The sequence below is a fragment of the Mesocricetus auratus genome, unplaced genomic scaffold, assembly GCF_017639785.1.
Source record: "Mesocricetus auratus isolate SY011 unplaced genomic scaffold, BCM_Maur_2.0 Super-Scaffold_4256, whole genome shotgun sequence".
Taxonomy (NCBI): Eukaryota; Metazoa; Chordata; class Mammalia; order Rodentia; family Cricetidae; genus Mesocricetus; species Mesocricetus auratus.
The window spans coordinates 37,295,920-37,312,492 of NW_024429182.1; the positions used below are offsets into that span (position 1 = coordinate 37,295,920).

Genomic DNA, 16,573 nt, shown 5'->3' on the forward strand with positions numbered 1-16,573 from the left:
ACCGAATCTCTTGGAATTTCAAAGACTATCATCTTATGACAAGCAACTTTTCCCATTAGGGCAATATACCTGCAACATAAGAGTTCTAGAAACCCAATTGCTGAGTTAAAGGGAGCATACATTGCTATTGTTTTGAGACAAACTGTAGGTAAGCCATGTTGGCTTCAAACTAGCAATCCTCCTGTCTCAGTCTCCAAAGTGCTGGGATTGCTGGCATATCACCATGCTCAGATCACATTTGTAATTTTAGTAAATGTTACATTGCCTTCCTTAGAGTTTATATTAGCTCATATCATTTTTACATTTTAAGAAACTCTTCCTTTTTTGTGTGCATGGATTTTTTAGATTAATAGGTTTCATTGTGATGTTTTCATACATGCATATAGCATGCATTGATCACATTGTTCACAATTACCCTTCTTATCCCCTTTCCTAAGTTTGTTTCCTCTTCAGTAAGTATGTTAAAACTGTGTTTGAGCAGGGTGGTGGCAGAAGGTGAATCTCTGTGAGTTCTAGGCCAGCCTGGTCTACAGAGCAAGTTCCAGGACAGTTTGTCTTGGAAAACAAATAGTGTTTGACTTTTGCTAGTCTGATTGATGAAAAATGATGTTATTGAGGTGCTTTTAATCTGCATCTTTTCACTATGGGGAGACTGAGGAATATGTTTGAGGGCTCTTTTGTTCTTTTTTCTTTTTCTTTTTCTTTTTCTTTTTTTTTTTTTTGGTTTTTCGAGACAGGGTTTCTCTGTGGCTTTGGAGGCTGTCCTGGAACTCGCTTGGTAGTCCAGGCTGGTCTCGAACTCACAGAGATCTGCCTGCCTCTGCCTCCTGAGTGCTGGGATTAAAGGCGTGTGCCACCAACGCCTGGCTTGTTTGAGGGCTCTTATCCTCTAATCTCTTTCTTTCCCATTGACCTCAGATTGTAGATTCTAGAGTCTGTCTGTGACAAGAAGCACAAATACTTTTTCAACTTATTTGCCTTTTAACTTTGTTTTTGAGTTCTAGCTATCTAGAAATTATAAGATCTTTGTTACAGGGGCCAGAGAGATGGCTCAGCAGTTATAAGCACCTGCTGCTCTTGTGGAGGACCTAGGTTTTGTTCCTAGCATCCATATGTAGTTCACAATAACCTGTAACTCCAGTTATATGGGATCTGACCTCCCTAGGCAACAGACATAATACATCTGGTACACAGACATGTATGCAGGCAAGACACTGTCACACAGACACAAAACTCCAGAAAGTTTTATAAAAAATTTTTGTTACAATATTTGTACTCACTAGTCTGTTATACTTCTGGGAGTTATTTAATAAATAGAATACCTTCTATATTAGATGAAAGCTGTTGCATGATGCTCCTAGTTCCTCTGGTTTCATTGATTTATTAAAAACATCTTTTTTTGTTTTTTGTTTTGTTTTTTCCAGACAGGGTTTCTCTGTATTGTTTGGGAGGCTGTCCTGGAACTTGTTTTGTAGACCAGGCTGGCCTCGAACTCACAGAGATCCACCTGCCCCTGCCTCCCAAGTGCTGGGATCAAAGGCATGTGCCACCATGCTTAAAAACATCTTTCTGGTATAATGCATGAGGTGTGTACCTTACTTACTTTTCTCCGGTTGATCTCTGATTGGTCCATGTTTGATTTTACTTTGCTGTTACCTGCTCACATCAGCCCTGAGAAGGATATCTCTTCTTTCCTGACCTTCATGACTTTTATTCCTTTTTCTGTTTTTGTTGACTGTGCTACAACTCTAGTAAAATGTTGACTAGTGTAGAGGTAGTAGGCACTGTAGCTTGTTTTCTGCTTATCTGAGAGCAGGCAGGTAAAATAGCTATCTATGTGGTTTTTCTTTATCTATCTATCTATGTATCTATGTATCTATCTATGTATCTATCTATGTATCTATCTATGTATCTATGTATCTATGTATCTATCTATCTATCTTTTATATGCGTTTTCTCCTGTGTACATATGGAGGTCAGAAGACAACTTGCAGGAGTCTGTTCTTTCTTTCCACTAGCCAGTGAATACCAGGGATCAATCTCAGGTCATCTGGTTTGGTTTTGCTGTTGTTGTTATTGTTTTGTTTTGTTTTGTTTTCAAGACAGGGTTTCACTATATTGTTTTGGAGGCTGTCCTGGAACTTGCTCTGTAGATCAGGCTGACCTTGAACTCACAGAGATCTGCCTGCCTCTGCCTCCCGAGTGCTGGGATCAAAGGCGTGTGCCACCAATGCCCGTCTGGTCATCTAGTTTGTTAACAAGCACTTTTACTGGTGAGCCATCTCCCTGATCCTGGCTATGTGTTTTCAGAATGTTATCCACAATCATCATCATCATCATCATCTTCTTCTTCTTCATCTTCTTCTTCTTCTTCTTCTTCTTCTTCTTCTTCTTCTTCTTCTTCTTCTTCTTCTTCTTCTTCTCCTCCTCTTTCTTTCTCCTCCTCCTCCTCCTCCTCCTTCTTCTTCTTTGCCAACCTGAATAAGTTTTCAGAATATGTGTTGCCTAGGAAACCATAAATAGTAAGTATGAACTTATCTGTGTGTGTGTGTGTGTGTTTGTAGATGCCCTTTATCAATCATATTGAGAACGTTCTCTCTTTTTTTTAGCTTGTTGAGAGTGTTTGTCATGGATTTTGACAAGTGCTTTTCCCTTATTGGTGGAAATCATCTTGCTTGACCTTTATACTTTTAATGTGGTATTTATTTATTATTTTTAAGACAAGGTCTTGCTACACAGTTTAGGTTTGCCTGGAACTCACTATTTGTCCATATTGTCCTTCAGTTTAAGAGCCTCTTACCTTGACCTCCTGAGTGCTGGAATTATAGGCATGTATCCCTGCACTCAGTGTTTTTTTTTTTTCTGTCTTGGTTTTTCAAGATAGGATTTCTGTGTGTGACCATGACTATCTGAACTTGCTCTGTAGACCAGACTCGCTTCAAACTTAAAAATCTATCTACCTCTTCCTTCCAAATTCTGGGACAAAAGGCACGTGCCACTATCTCCAGCAGTGTTTATTTCTTTTTAACTACTAATTTGTTTGGGGGAAAAAAGTCCAACTATCATTGCCAAGACCTTCAAGGTTTAAGGATTGATCTAACTGGGACAACAGAGAATACCAAACCAACAGACAAACATAGAAAAGGTGGGATCAAGTGGGCTGTGAGCTCCAATGGAGATGCACCTGCAGCAGCCTGAAGCCTCAGTCAGTTATTGTGGACAGCATGAACAAGGAGGATGCAGGCTAGCTAATCTCTGTGGGGCAGTAGTTCAGGTTGCCATCATCCAGGAGGAGAAAGTTGTGGCTAATGGTTTCTGCAAACACTTGTTTTAGCTAATAATAGTTAATAATAGTTCATAAATGTCTGTACTGGGACCAGAGGAAGGCTTTGCCATTCCTCTGAGCCTGACTTGGAGAAGGCTTTGTTGTTCTCGTGGATTTGAGGCACTGGGGTCCTTCACATGCTTGTGGTCATGTCAGCTACACACATCACTTAGGACTTAATCTATTCCCCACAGATCATGATTTATTATCCTTTTAATGTATTTATTGAGTCTATTTACCAATTCTTTGTTAATTAATTATATATTTTGTTCATAAGAGATACTTGGGTTTTTTTTTTTTGTTGTTGTTGTTTTGTTTGTTTTGAGACAGTGTTCAGTTCCCTAGCTGTCCTGGAACTTGCTCTATAGATCAGGCTGACCTGGAACTCACAAATCCTCCTGCCTCTGCCTCTGAGTGCTGGGATTAAAGGTGTGTGCCACCACCACCTGGCTCATAAGAGATATTTTGTTCTGTAATTTCTCTTCTCCTGTCTTTACCGTATATTGACTTCAAAGACCACCTGAATCGTATACTAAATTCCCGTTTCTGGATTTCATGTTACACTTTGTCCCATTGGCATTTGTCTTCCCTATCTTACAGCAGCTGCATTGTTAGACATTAGGAGTTAGACTGTTTCCTGGCTCTGCTCTTCCAGCAAGGCACAGGGAACAAAGTGCAGTATCAGTTTTATTATCTCTCTTCCCATTCCATAGTATTATTCATTCCGTAAGGTGTATCCTTCCAAGTTGAACAGCTGGGTCAGTGGGGAAGCATCATTTTAAGGACCTAGCCATTTTGTCAGCCAGTGTCTCATCAGGAAATTAGAAATGGTACTAATTGTTTTAACCAGGGACCTTAATTTAAGGAATAATTGCTATTGTTGGAAGAGCTGAAGGAGCAAAATGGGAAGCTAGAATAAGCCTGGGGGCAGTGACTTCAGGAAGCAGCTATTATCCCTAGGATTATGGGAATAGGGAGGAGTTGGTTTTACTAGAGCCCTGAAAGCACTCATTGCTGTCCCTGCTGAAGACAGTGCCTGCTGCTGGAACCAGTGGCAATGTGCACGCCATACTGGCACGCTGCATAAGGGCCTTACTGTCAACAGTGGACTGCATATATGCCAGGGTCCCAAAAATTATAATGAACATGAAAAGCCCCTTACGTGTGGTGCCTGTGTAAGCATAAGAATATCATCACAAGACAACACATTTCTCCTTGTGGCGACTCTGATGTAAGCACACATATTGTGTGGCCAGTGATAAAAAGAATAGCATGTACCATTATTCATGCCATATACCACTTGATCGTGATAGCAAATGAAGATGCTGGTGGTTTTATGCAACCATTACACAGTAGTCTAGTCATTATTTTACAGAGGGCTTTTATTATAAAATTAATGTTTACTGTTGGGTTGAAGAGATGACTTAGTAGTTAAGAATAATTTTGAAAAATGTTTACTATAGCTGGTTATGGTAGTGTGTGCCTGTATTAATCCCAGCACTGTTGAGGTAGCAGGAATATCATGAGTTTAATATAACCTTGGATACACAGTCTATTTGGATCAACGATCTTCTCGCCCCAGATCAGGCACAAATGTCAGCCCAAAGAAACGATTCCACCTAAGTCCTGCTTGGTAAACCATTAGATTTATTGGACTTGCTTATGGGAGCATAGGTGACCCCAGCAGCAGTGCAAATCCCACCTAGCATGGATGATGACTTCCTATAGCTGCTCCATGAGGGGCCCCTTCAGTTAACTTTCCACTGTCTACTTACTCTAGCACAGAGGCAGAGTCACTTACAGCCTGGAGGGAGGCTCAGAAGACAGTGGGAAGAATCTCAGGGGACGGTGTGATGGCCCTCTCTAATCTCTCCTTCTATTAGGAGCAGCTTGTCCTTGTTAAGCAGTTCTTGGGTTGGGGGCAGTCACGGCTACTGTGATCACACGGTTGTGTTCACGATATAGTGTTCTGCAACACAGGGATACGTAAGGGAACTGTCTTAACCAAGTCAAAAAACCTTTACTGTAAGGCAGTTTGATGCAGCAACAGCTTCATATATCTTTAGTTTACTGAATTCTGGTTACATCACCTTCTCTTCTGCTTGACTAGGGCTTTGTTCACTGTAGCCTTAGGAACAATAGACTGTACCGTAGATGTGTCCCATGTGGTCTAGGTATGTGATACGCTGTACAGTCTAGGTTTGTGTAAGACCATTGTATGACGTTTGCGCAAAGACAAAATCAGCTAAAGAGATCTGAAAACATGTCTCCCTTGCAAAACTACAGAAGCCTAGTTAGAATCCCTGCAGGATACTGGAACCCGAGTCATTGGTTGCTGCAGCTGTTGAGTCTGGGAAAAAATGATCTTCCCCGTTGTGGGAAGCTTCAGAGACAGCTGCAGCAACAGAGGAATAAAATGTTCTCTTCCTTTCTGCCCTCTATAGTCAGCTGTCAGTGTCTCCTATCCAATGAACTAACCAGAAGCAAACAGCAAAGGAGCTCACAGGGTCCAGTTTCCCGAGATGCAGAGAGAACTGCTGTGGACTCCATGGGCATTCCACTTGTGCAGCCGCCCAGGGCCCCACCCTTAAAAGAGCCCTGTGCTGGGTTTAATGTTCCCTTGTCACTGCCTGGAAATTTTCATTTAAAAACAAGAGTCTCACACTTTTATTTTGCACTCACCCTGCAAATTATGCGGCTGGTCTCACAGACCGGAGCGCTGAGGGGCATGAATGAAGCAGACAGCCAAGAGGGAAATGCCAGAGCTGCCGTATGCCAAATTGCTAGCCTCAAAGTTTATAACAACTTGAATGTCTTAGCAATGTAGAGAGTTGCCTGGGAAACCATAAATGGATTTTGGTGCTGATAGACAAGTTTCTAAGATTTTTCTGCACACTGCGTGTAAGTTCCAAAAGCAGCAGTGGCTTGAAGAAAACATAACACCTCACCAAAAAAGTCAACAAACTGGCTCTTAGGCCTTCAACCTAGAGCATCATGTTATAATGCTGTCAAATGTCATTTTCCAGGCTCACTCCTTTAGGAAGAGACCTGGCTGGGACCCCACTGGTTCTCAAGAAATCTCTATACTACTACCATGGTTTTGTATGTCTGGTGGTATTTAAGTCCATCATATTTATCTGCTAGTGTCTCTCTTCTAACATGTTGCTGTAGAGAACATAGTGGGTCAGACACTCTCTAGCTTTTGGCGTCTGTGAGATTCAGTAGATGCTAATTCCAGCACATCTCTTGGAAAAAGATGGCTATTGATTGGTTCCAAATTATTCAGCAAGAGCAAAGGAAGGGACGAGGCAGAGGAATTTCAAAGTATTGGTAGAGTGGGTAAGCTATTACAGTGACCAGCCCACAATCATAGAGGGGAGTGGGGGAGGTGACGAGGGAAGTAGATGGATCTCATAAGGGAACCCAGAATCACTGCTTTAACCCTTTGAGAACCAAGAAAAGCTCGCTTTGAGATATGGAACTTTCAGATACACCTGCTGGTTAACTAAAATGAGCTTCTGGACATCTGTTTCTTTGAATTAAATCACAGAGCCCATAGGCAGTTTTCTTTAACTCTTTGTAAAGAAGAGATTGATTTTTGTTTTTTAATCCCAGCTACCTGCCAGTGTGTATCTAGCTAGAGTTGGATACGCTAGTTTCAATTCCCAAGAATAGAATGGTGGACCGAACAGGAACAATCCCGACCTCCGAAGACCTACAGCTTGAAAAGGAGGACAATAACTAGCAGCAATATGGCGTGACTGGTACTGTGCCAGGAGAGCTGAAGGGTGCTTGAAGAAAATGTAACACCTCACCAAAACATCAGGGAGACCCGGAGTGCAGTTGAGCAGCATCAAACCAAGCAAGAAGGGGAAGATGGGTGGAGGGTGGCCTTTCCAGAAAAAGGGGGCAGCCAGCACAAGGTTCCTGAGGTGACATCTTACTTTGCATGTAGGAACTGAAGGAAATGCAATGTGGAGAGGTAGCAATGGAGCTGGAGAGGCTGAGACAGCAGGAGCAGGCTAGATCTTAAAGGACCCGTTTCTTACTACGTACAAACCTAGGTTGATCTCTAATACAACAAGGAACAAAGGAAAAAGAAAAGGCTGAGCTCAGTTCGAGATAACTCTTTGAATACCCATGCCCTTTACTCAAGGGCAATGGCAAATGATTCAGGGACTCAGTCTCAGGAAAGAGACATAAGGTACCAGTTCATCATTACTGCTGTGATACTAGCACTCAGGGAGCTGAGACATGAAGACTGGGAATTGCAAGCCAGACTGGAACATGTCTCGAAAAATGTAGCGAGAGAGGTTTTTAGGCAAGCATAAAGAGTCGCCTTTCGAGTAAGTTGAGTTTGCGGTCTCTGCGGGTTGATCAAGTGGAGTTGTCTAGTAGATGGATGTTAATTATTAGCCACTAACTGAGAACCTTAAATTACTTGAGGGGAGCTTTGCAAGCTAGTTGCTTTGCAACTCTTAAAGGAACCAAGCACAGATTCTTTTGGTTTGTTTCAGGAGAGACTAAGCAAAGGCTAAGCAAAGAATCTTCCCTTTCAGATTCCTATACCTACCAAAAATCCCAGTTAGCTACAGAGAGGGTCTTCTATGTCTTTAGCATTTATCTCATTGCTTTCCTAGTAGTCTGTTTCCCCCATTTAAAAATTAGAGTAGATTAGGTTATGAGCTAGAGGCAGAATCTGAGCTGAATTCATCTTTAAGTTCCCAGTGCTTCATAAGATTCCCTGAACACAATAGACTCATCTTTACTGAATGATTCTAATTTGTATCTTAAAATTCATCTGCTGAGTCTAAAGGAAAGTAAAACAGCTATATATTTTAAAGATAGCTAGCATTTTTTTGCATAAGCAAAGATATGTAACTTAAACAATGAAAACAAATTTAATTTTTAATTTTTTTCCTTTTTTTTTTTAAGGTAGGGTCTTAATAGGGAGCTTGGCTGGCTGGCCTGAAACTGGACATATAGCTTGAACTACCCTCAAATCTTATAGATCTGCCTGCCTCTGCCTCTCAAGTATTGGGCCAGGCTTTAAAAAAAATTTAAATATTAAACAGCAACTTGAAAGTTAAATGCAGTTTCTTAAAAAAAAGTAAACTATAACATTAAACATTTGCACTTTCTCCCCTTTTCAGTTTTTTAACCTTTTGGTGACTTTTACACTCACACTGAACTAAAAATAAAGCAAAGCAGAGAAAAATACCTCTAGGTCAACATAAAAGCTAAACATGAGAGTGCTTTGAAACGCATGGGGGCTGGGGCTGGGGGCTGAGTGAAAGAGTGCTTGCTTAGCACAGACAGGTACAGTCCCCACTGCTACAAAACAAGCAGGTAAGTAAGCCACAATCTCATTTTTAAATGTAAGGTTAGGCCTTACATTTAAAAAAACCAAAACAACAGAAGATAGTGGGGGGGGGGGGAGAAGGGAGGAGCCCAGGGGCAGGGAGTCAAAGAAATAGTACTGTGTGGAGATAGAGCATGTTGCTTGGAAACTGCGAGACACTAGGCTAGGCAAGGGGCTGTATGCCTGGAGTCTCAGCTACTTCATAGGCTGATGGAAGATGTCTTGAGAGGCATCCTGTGTGACAAAGTAAGAACTTGTCTCAATGACATAAAAGCCATGGGTGGTGTTCATTGCCTTTCAGTCCTCTCACTTGGCATATATACACATGACATAAAGTGTTTGATTTAACCAAAAGTGATTCACAATTTACATTGTTTCTAACAATGTTCCCTATAGTTAGCTGTTGAGGAAATTGATGATGGGTTTTTTGGTTTAGATTTTATTTATTTTTGTTTTTTGGGTATGAGTGGTTTGCCTGCATGTATGCCTTTGTATCATATGCATGTGATACCTGTGGAGTGAGAAGAAGGTGTTAGATTCCCTGAGATCAGAGTTACTAGCAGTTGTGAGCTGCCATGTGGGTGCTGGGAATTGAACCCAGGTTCTTTGAAGTGCTCCCAACTGCTGAGCCATTTCTCTAGTCCCACTTGGTCAGATTTTTGCTGGAAACTTCAGTGAAAGGCATTTTTCTTCTTCTTCTTCTTCTTCTTCTTCTTCTTCTTCTTCTTCTTCTTCTTCTTCTTCTTCTTCTTCTTCTTCTCCTTCTCCTCCTCCTCCTCCTCCTCCTCCTCCTCCTCCTCCTCCTCCTCCTCCTCCTCCTTCTTCCCTCTTTTTTTTCCAAGATAGAGTTTCTTTGTGTAGTCCTTGCTGTCATGGAACTAGGGCCGTAGACCAGGCTGACCTTGAACTCACAGAGATCCATCTGCCTCTGCCTCCCTAGTGCTGGGATTAAAGGTGTGTGCTAACACTGCCTGGTAACATACTACTTCTTATTCACTACTTCACTGAATATTTAAGTGGAAAGATTATTATGCCAAAATAAACACGCGATGAAAGGAAGAAAGGAAAAGAAACTGCAAATAAGGTGGCATAGATTTTCACGGGCTATTAAGTTGAAAAGCTGCCAACATGTACAAGAGAATACAAAGGAAAGCCAAATGAGGAGAGATGGATAAATGAATGGGTGACTGAACAAGTGAATGATAAATAAGGCCCTCTGTCAGTAGGAAACCTTGTTCTGTGAGAGATGACCAGGAGTCAAGGAAGCATGTCATGATGGAGGAGATGATGGAATACCAAAAAAAGAAGACAAGTTCTGAGAATGCCGGTATGAGAACATTCCAGCTGCCCTGCTGGGGTTGCTGATCCAGTTGGCTCCTTTGGGACCTCAGTCTCCTTCTTTGTTAGGAAGAAAACCCCTTGTCTAAGACTACACACAGTCCTGTCTCTCCATTATAAGCCTTCCAGCAGCACAATTCTATGGAATATACATCATGCATTTTACAGGACAGTCTATTTTCAAGATTCAGTTTCATCATGAGGTTCAATATGTGTTTAGTTTGGAAAGTAGGGTGGTCACAGAAAGACTACAAAGATTGGGTTAGAATAGAAAGAATGGTTAGTGGTTGGAGTTATTGTACTTAAGCAGAATATTCAGTAATGTGGTATACTTATGGCTTTGCACAGCTTTTCTAAAAGAATGTCTAAGGGAAAGACTAAACTTTCATTGCCATACCAAGGACTGACTTTGACACCAGCCTCCATGTTATAAAGTAGGAAATCAGAAATTGAAGAGAGGTAGCGAATGGATGGGTAGTGAACATTTTCATTCCATCTCTTTGCTTTGTGTTTTACCTGGTTCATTAATGATAACTCTTACTTATTGTTTACCATAATACCTGGGCAATCAGAAGAGTGACACTTCTTAGCATCTAAGGATTGGAGTTAAAGGATATAGTAGTTTCTTTGAAGACCTGTGTTAGTGTTATGTAGTCATATGTATATTATATTTAATATAAAAATAATTTTACTATCACAAATTATTAATCATATTGTCACTCCAGGAAAACTCCATTCTCATCTCCACTGTTGCTATATTATCACAAACTCATAATCTGAGATATACACCATAGCAAGTTTAAAGGTAAATTGGCCAATGAACTTTGTCTTAATATTTAAGCATGCATTTTCTTGCCAACAGCTCTATTGTCCTTTAACTACAAATGACAGAGGGGGGTGAGTCCACCAAACAAGGGATCATTAAGCAATGGGTCACCCTGTGATGATGGGTGGCAGCTTGCCACTACCACATCCTTTCATCAGGTCATTTTTTTAGACTAGGAATAGTGAGGGAAAAGTGTAGGAGAAACTCTCACAGGGGATGAGCCTGAAACAAAAACATGGAGGAAAATAAAACTGAGAAACAGTCCATCACAATCGACAATGAAAAGATTAATTGATTAATATGAAAACAACTTAAATATGTTTAAGACACTCAAGAAGCTGCAATGGCTCACACCAATAATCCTAGAACTCAAGAGAGTGAGTCAGGAGAACTACTGCAAGTTTGAGGTTAGCCTGGGCTGCATAGACTGAGATCCTGTTTCAAAAATATAAGTTGATTAATTAATTAAAGAAGCTACAAAGTATGAAAGTGCCATAGTGGCATGACTTATGACTGCTATATTTTCATTGGATTTGAGGTCCAATCAACAGACGGGAATTCATATAGATACTATAAGCCTGGTAAAAAGCTGTGACTGAGAAAATTATAAGACCTAGTAAAAAAAAATTCATGTTGTTGCTGTTGTGCCTGCATCATGAGCTCCCCAGAGACCACCAGGAGCCCGAGTTTATATGCAAAAGCAAAGGGCCTTTACTGCAAGCTCCAACTTGGGCTCTCTGTCTGCTCCAACACAGTAGTTGTATCAGGGAGTCAAATTGCTTTTTAAATATTTTTTTTATGCCCATGTATTAGTGTTGCCATCAGCTTTGGTTAGAGACCCTGCTTTTTACTTCAAAGACTTAGAGCTGACCAAAATGCCAAGAATAAATGATTGTTGAATGCTCAGTCCTGAATGGGACTTCTATATCACTTCCTCCAAGGCTCAGGGAACATAATGGAAAATGGGGCAGAAAGAATATACGAGTCGGAAGAGGTGAAATGTTATGGAGTGCTGTCTCGTAGGCATGAGATAGTTATTATGCAGCTATGACAACCTGCACAGGACCTGAACAATACTGAACCAGTCAATGTTCCATCAAGATGGGAGGAATGGTCTCACAAGGTTCCATCCCTGCTTGTGGATCTTTAGTGGTTGCTGGGAAAGGGAGAAACATTTTCTCTAGTATGTAGCCCTTGGTAATTTGCCCATGTTTCTGTAACTAACTCACTACCCATATTCCTATAAGTTACCCCAACGAAATAACCTGTTTAAGAAACAAACAAAAAACAGCCATGAAAGTAGAGGGGGACTAGTTGAGAAGAGGAAGGAGATCAGAAAGAGTGCAAAGGAGACAAGAGAGGGTAGTGGGGAATGATTATGCTCAAATACATTATATATGTATAAAATGATGCGATGAAACCCATTGTATGTGAGCTAATACATGCTAATGAAAAACTCTAAAAAATACTAAAAGGGAAAATGGAAATATTGATTTGATAAAAGAAATTATGAAATAGAAGCAGACATATAGGCATTGAAATTACCATATTTACCTCACTTACTAGATATTGAGAAAATTTGAAAGTAAGTTAGTATTATAGTAAGGGGTAATTAAAAATGATGCTATAAATCTAAAAGGGTATAATCAGGAAAATAGCAATAATAATACTAAAATGAAGTAAAATAGAAACAAGAAACTGTAAAACTGTGACAAACAAAAGCTGACTTCTTGGAAAATCTCATAAAATAGTCAATCTCTGGCAGGCTCAGTCCAGAAATAAAAGGGGAAAGCTGTAAGCAATATTGAAATCACTGTGCAGATTCTTAGGGATTAAAAATATTGCAAATGATGAATACAAACAAGCTCATATCTCTAAATTTCTAAACTGGTAGAATGAGCAATATTTTAGAAAATATGCCATCCTAAAATTTAATCAAGAAAGAGAACTGGCTGGGTGGTGGTGGTACAAACCTTTCATCCTGGCACTGGGGAGGCAGAGGCAGGCTGATGTCTGTGAGTTTGAGGCCAGCCTGATCTACAGAGTGAGCTCCAGGACAGCCAGGGCTACACAGAGAAACCCTGTCTTGAAAAACAAAAACAAAACCAAAACAAACAGAAAAAAGAAAGAACTGACTAGCACTTGAAAAGTTAAAGAATAGTAATTGCAAGTTCAAATCAGCTTGGGCTATAGAGTGAGACCTAGTGTCAGAAAAACAAATAAGGAAGCAAACGAACTAACAATAACTATTAGCTATTGACTTGACAATTTAAACAGCATCACCTTAGTGATGCCAGAATCTGATTCGTTTTTAGCAAGCTTTACTAACTCTTAAGAAAGAGACAGCCCTTTTGGCAAGAGATAGCACCTAAAGTGAAGACAGAAGCACCTGCCCCTCACAAGGCTGAAGCCAACACAAAGGCTTTAAAAGCCAAGGTAGTGTTAAAAACCACCCACAGCCACAAAAAGAAGATTGGCAGGTCATGGACCTTTAGTTGACTAGGAGGCAGCCCTTTCTATCCTTACAGGAACACCCCCAAGAGAAACCAGTGTGTCCACTATGCCAGCACCAAGATCCCCCTGGCCACTGAGAACATTGTGAAGAGAACAGACAACAGCAACACACATGTGTTCACTGGAGATATCCAGGCCAGCAACAAGCACCAGATCAAACAGGCGGTGAGAAACTGTGATGTTGATGTGGTCTGATCAGACATGATGGAGACAAGAAGGTGCACGTTGAGCTGGCTCCTGATTGTGATGCTCTGGGTGGTATTAACAAAATTGGAATCGTCTAAACTTAGTCCAGAAAATGAGAGTGGGGTCGCTTGGGGGATGACTCCGTGGTTTAGAGCCCTGGCTGCTCTTTGAGAGGATGCAGGCTTGTCAGCACCCACATGGCAGTTCAATCATTCCTAACTTGAGTTCCAGATGATCCATATCCAACACCTGCTTCTGGTTTCCACCAGCATTCCACATGTGGTACATAGACATATATGCAGGTCAAGAAAACAGAAACAAAACAAAACAAACAAACAAACAAAAAACCAAACAACAAAACCCCCAAAAGTAAAAAACAAAAATAAAGCAATACAAAAGCCCCATACATATAAAATAATTTTAAAACACAGAGAATTCTTTTTGTATCAACAAAAACAAAACAGAACAGCAAAAGGCAGGAAGCAATTCATTTCATAATCAAGAGCAATCCATTGAACGCAGTCAGAAATGACATACTATTTTGCTACATTATTATTAGATGTGACGCTTAGGTTCAGCACAACAAATCGAAAAACATTACAGAAAAGTGTGATTGTCTGGAGGCAGTGATTATGAAGGCTACTTCAGAGGCAGGCTATCAACAATCAATATAGGAGGAAGAGCACACAATCATTCTATTCGATCAGCTGACAACTAATAGATTGTTGGCTTTTTTTGTTTTGTTTTTTTTGAGACAGGGTTTCTCTGTGTAGTCTTGGCTGTCCTAGAACTCACTCTGTAGAGCAGGTTAGCCTCAAACTCATAGATTCACCTGGCTCTGAGTTCCAAGTGCTAGGACTAAAGGCATGTACCACCATTGCCCAACAAGAAAACATTTTTATTATTATTATTATTTATTATTTATTTTTAAATTTAAATTTAAATTAGAAACAAGGTTGTTTCACATGTCAATTCCAGGTCCCTCTCCATTTCCCTCCCCTCCTCCTGTGCCTTCCTACCAACCCCCCAATATCCCCTCATTTCCCCAGGGAGGGTGAGGCCCTCCATGGGGGTGTCCATAGTCTGTCATTTCATCCAGGGCAGGGCCTAGACCCTCCCCCAAGAGTTCAGGGTGAGAGTGTATCTCACATTGTTGGATGGGAGTCCAAAGTCCATTTGTATACTGGGGATAAATACTGATACCCAAGGCTCACTAGATTACCTAGGCCTCCTCACTGACACCCACTTTCAGGGGGTCTTGATCAGTCCCATGCTGGATTCCCAGGCATCAGCCTGGGATTCAAGAGCTAACCCTTGTCAGGTTAGCTGTTTCTGGGGGTTAAACCAGCCCAGTCTTAATCCCTTTGGTCATCAGTCCTCCCAGGAAAACATTTTATACTAATCTAAAACTTCCAGGAATTTACAAAACGCATGGCATTCAATGATAAAATTCCAGTGTTCCTTTAGCCAGAAACAAGCTAGATCATCTCCGTAACTTCCTCTGGTCAAGATTATAGAAGTCCTAGTGTAGTAGTTAATTTTCTGTTATGATAAAATACCATGACCAGAAGCAATTTATGGAAGGAAGAGTTTATTTTGGCTTATGGTTCCAGAGAAATAAGAGTCTATCTCAGTAGGGAGGCATGGCAACTAGCAGCAGGAGTGATGGCAGGAACAGGAAGCTGTGAGTTCACGCCTCCAAATGTAAGCACAGAGCACAGAAAAGGAACAGGAAGTGGTTGAGGCTATGGAATCTCAAACTTAGCCCTCAGGCATTTATTTCCTTTAGCAAGGCTTCACCACCTAAACTTCTCCAGAAGACACCAACAACTGGAACTGAGTGGTCAAATGCATGAGTCTGTAGGGGACATTCTTATTCAAGCCACTATACCTTAGCTAAAGCAATAAGAAAAGGAAAAGAAACAAAGACAGAGGCGTTGTGGGTATTTATACACTGTCTGAAGATATATTGTTGTGATTGGTTTAATGACGAGCTGGATGACCAATAGCTAGGCAGGAGGTATAAGAAGAACTTCCTGGCAGATAGAGGAAGTAGAGAGGGTAATCAAGGTGTGTGAAAGGCACCATGGAGATGTGGAATGCGTTGTACACACAGAATGGAAGAAAGGTAAAAGCCATGTGGTGGAATGTAGATTAATAAAAATATGGGTTAATTTAAGTTCATTTAAGTTAATGGGCCTGGTGGTGGAGCATGCCTTTAATCCCAGTACTTGGGAGGCAGAGGAAGGTGGATCTCTGTGAGTTCAAGGTCAGCTTGGTCTACAGAACAGGTTCTGGGACAGGCTTTAAAGCTTCACAGAGAAACCCTGTCTGGAAAAACCAAAGAGACAGAGAGAGAGACACACACAGAGACACAGAGACACAGAGACAGACAGAGAGAGAGAGACAGAGAGACAGACAGAGACAGAGACAGAGCTAATGGGACAAGACTAAGTTAAGGCTGAGCTTCATAATTAAGAATTAAGTCTCTCTGTCATTATGTGTGGGCTAGCAGTTCCAACAAAAAAGTACTGCTTCATGTGGTACCCAACGTGGGGCTTAAATATCCAAACACAGGGCCTGAGAAAACTAAGACAAGTTCTGGAAAAGGAGACGGATGTGGATTCCTAGTACTGTAGTCGCTCGGGTGGGCTGGCGCTCAGCTGTATACGGAGAGAGACAGGGGTCCGGGCCACTGCCTGTGGCCTGGAACCAGCTACCAGAACCATGCACCATCACCATGTACTAAGGTGAATGTAGAAGAAGACTTTTCTCCATCTAGCCCAGTCCCACTTGGACCGGTTTCTCTCTACCCACTGGGTCCCTAAAGCCACTTACAAGATAACCACTCAGAGATTTAATATATATTTATAATTGTTTAGTCAGTATCTTAAACTTAATACTGGCTAGCTCTACCTATAAATTAACCCATTTCTAGTATTCTATATTTTACCATGAGGCACATGGCTTGTTACCTCACATCTTGCTTCCCTGGTGACTACATGGCCGTCTCCTCAAAACC

At 41.1% G+C, this 16,573-nt stretch overlaps 1 pseudogene; it reads left to right on the plus strand.

Moving 5' to 3' along the window:
• The first annotated feature begins 13,179 nt into the window (after window positions 1-13,179).
• LOC110341861 lies at window positions 13,180-13,886 on the plus strand (annotated as a pseudogene).
• Window positions 13,887-16,573: the final 2,687 nt, after the last annotated feature.